We start from the raw sequence: 3,988 nt of genomic DNA on the forward strand, positions 1-3,988 counted from the left end.
ACTACTACTAGTAGTATAATAACCTTAGGACTTAATTATAATAGACTTTATTATAAAGTTACCCTTATTAGAAGAACCCTTAACTAGAATCTTTTATAATAGTATTATAGTTATTATAGATTAACTTATAAAATTTTCTTACTATTTATCCTATAGAGAAGTAATAAATACAGAAGAACTTTCTTATATTTTTTACTAATATATTATTAGCATATATAGGTTACCTATAGAAATCCTTTTAGATAGAGGACCTATATTCGCAGTAACATTTTAGCAATTACTTATGGCATAACTTGGATTAAATTACCGACTTATAATAGCATTTTAACCGTAAGTTAATAAATAAACCAAATAAATAAATCAAGTACTTAAATAATACCTATGATATTATATTAACTATAAATAGAATGATTAGGTTAAGAAACTACTAATAGCTTAACTTACTTATAATACTGCTTATAACGAAAGTATAAAGCTTATACTAGCTTATACTAACTTCGGATTTATATTAAATACATACTATGATATATAATAAGAGAAATTAATTAACCTAGCCGCTATAATTAAAAGTAATAACCTTAAAAATCTATATAAAGAAATAAAAATAAAACTTAAATTTATTAGAAAATGTATAAAAAACTACTATAATCTAAAATAGTTAAAGAGACTAATCTTTTCAGAGGGAGATATAGTTTACTTAGCTATAAAAAACATTAAAATAGATCGACTGATATATAAATTAGACTATAAATTTATCAGACCTTACAAAGTACTATAGAAAATCTTAGAAAATAACTACAAACTAGACCTATTACTAAAAGTTAGGCTCTATCTAGTCTTTTACGTTTTATTACTTAAATCAGTAGCAGATACTATATAAGTTAAAATAGGCAATAAACTATAATAAATCATAGGATTAGAAACCTATAAAGCAGAAGTAATTAGGAAAACAGATATAATTAATAGATAAAGAATATACCTAATTAAGTAGAAGAACTACCTAGAAAGTAAAAATATATAGGAACTACTAAAATACCTTATTAATGCCTAGCGACTTCTGAAAAGTTTTCACTGGTTATAACAAAAGAAGGGTTAAAGATAACAGACTAATTAATAAGATTAGTTACACCAGCCTTAACTAACTTAACCATCCTATTAGAATTAAAAACTAAGTTTTCTGCCTTTTTATAATTATTTATTATAGTGGAATCCTTTTCTAATGCCTGCAAACCCTTTACCTAGATAAGGCGCTTCTAATAATAAAGATGTATAAGCTTTAATAAATGCTTATTTAATTGTTTTTATAAGTTAATAAGCTCTTCCTTAGTAGCCTCCTTATTAGCCTCGATTTGGTTTTTCTCCTAAACTAAGTAATTAGCTAGAAAGAAAATTAGTAAGATAAAAACGCTTATCTAAAGAAGGCATAATAAACCTTCAGATAAAGAAATGCCCTTCCTGTTATAAAAACGGCCCCGATAAGTATACTCAGAATAATTCTTCTAACCTTCCTTTATTATATACCTCTTATAATTCTCGGCGTAAAAAGAACAAGGCATAATTTTATAACCTATAAATGCAATAAGTTTTACTTAGGTAAGATAATACTAAGTTTCTAAAGAAGATATAATTAGTATATTAAGGGAAATAATTATAAGAATAAGTTAGGATTTATACAAGGAGGAAATAATACACTTAGGGTAAGTAAGGTCTCGAGGGCAAGACCAGGAGAGAGGAGAGATCGTATTATAATCCTAGCGGTTACATCATATATACCTTATATTTTTCACTAATTACATATAATTATTATAGACTAAGAGATTCTATTTATAACCGCCAAGATCTAGTTATAATAGTCACTTTAAAAACACTAGTAATTCTCGGAATCATATAGTAACTACGCAGGGCACTCTATAACCACCTTAAGTATATAGACCATATTTATTACACTTCTATAGAACTTATCTTACTAGCTATTAATAAAACTTCTTTATATTAATTAAGCCTAATATATATTAAATCTACTATTAAGAGATATAATACTTTAATAAGCTTAGCATCACGCCCTACGCCATCTGCTAACAATAAACTTAGCACGGCTTAGTTTATCCATAGTTGGAAACCAACCGTTACAAGCTTAAGAAGATTTTTATTTACCTTATTTTTATTATTTTCTAATTTTTTTTTTTATTTTATTAAAGATATAATTATTAAAGTTAATAAAAAGATAATAAATAATATATAATAACTTATAAGAAGATATAATATAAGTACTATTATAAGACTTCTTAGCTTAAATATATTTATTATAATAAGTAGAATTAGCAGATATTAGATATTTCTTACCTAACTAAAAATAATAAGTATAAGGCATATTAGCTTCTTTATTAGTAAACTTAATAGAAAGTATAAGTATTTAGATTTTATAATCCTTATAGGATAACTATTTAGAGATATAATTAGATATTATAAGATATAATAATAAAAAGTTTAAGTTAGACCTTATTAAAAGAAGAAAGATATTAATTAAGATAATAGGCCTTAAGGGTAAGACCACTAAAGGGAAGAGATTATATTATAACCTTAGCAGTTATATTATATATACCTTATAATTTTCCCTATATAACTAACTAACCAGGGAAGGACTAATAGTTAAAGGACTAATAGCATTCTAGGACTATATTATTCTAGGACTAATAATAACCTTATATTATATTACTTTTATATAACTATTATTAGTATATATAAAATATATTTATTTGCACTTTTATAGATTTTAACTTATTAACTATTAATAAAACTTCTTTATATTAATTAAGCCTAATATATATTAAATCTACTATTAAGAGATATAATACTTTAATAAGCTTAGTTATATGCCCTATATAATCTACTAATAATAAACCTAAGTATAGCTTAGTTTAATATAATTAGACCCTAATTATTATAATTATAATACTTTTTAATTTGCCTTTTAAGGTATTTAAATTAAGATTAGGCCTTAATTATTATCTTTAGGGTCTTTAAAGCCTATAGTATTAATAGTTAAGTAGCCTCCTTAGGAGAGGTTAGGGTTTATAGTTATATATCAAGCTTTAAGATTATAATTTCTAGGTTAAGAGGAGTAAGCCTAGCTCCTCTAAAACCCCCTTAGATATTACTTTTTATAAAGGTAGCTTTAAATATAATATAAAAGGCAGAAAAGAACTTAGTCTTAGAAATATAAGTTATAAAGTATTTAATTAGATATTTTATTTCTTAATTATAAGCCTATTTTAATAGCCTAAAGTACCTAATATTAAGAGGCTAAAGTAAATAAGATATATAAGCAGGTATATAAAGTATAATAATTTTATTCTCCTTATAATATTTCTTAAAATTAGCTAAGTAATAGCTTTTATAACTATTAAGGATTAGGAGATAATAATAATTAGTTAATTAATTCTTTATAAACTAATTAAAGTACTTTAGCTACTTAAGACCTAGCTTATTATTTATCTATTTATTTTAGCTTATTATAATAACCTAATTACCTAGGAGGTTATATTCTTAGTATTAATTTATAAGGTAATATTAGCCTATATTAATAATAAACAGTGTAATTAATTAACCTTTTATATTAATTACCTAGATTATAGTAATTTATTCTTAGTTTCTAGGCTATATTAATTTTAGCCTTTTTTATATTTCTAAACCTATAATAGCTATATTAGCTATAATAAGGCCTATTATAAAGCCAGTCTTATTAAAGTTCTAGATATTATCTAATTAGATATTATACTTTATAATTATATTTTATATAAGCCTAAATTAATTATAAATAATAATTAAATCTTTATATTTAGCTCTCTAATAGTTATATCTCTAAAATAAATATATTTTTAACTTTAGTTATTATTTTATAAAGTTATAAGCCTAGTACTTACTAATAGGTAATATATTATAATCTATAACTAGAGAATTAGCTATTTCTTTTATAAAATGCAGTTAT

This window comes from Fusarium odoratissimum, assembly GCF_000260195.1.
Source record: "Fusarium odoratissimum NRRL 54006 unplaced genomic scaffold supercont1.100, whole genome shotgun sequence".
Lineage (NCBI taxonomy): Eukaryota > Fungi > Ascomycota > Sordariomycetes > Hypocreales > Nectriaceae > Fusarium > Fusarium odoratissimum.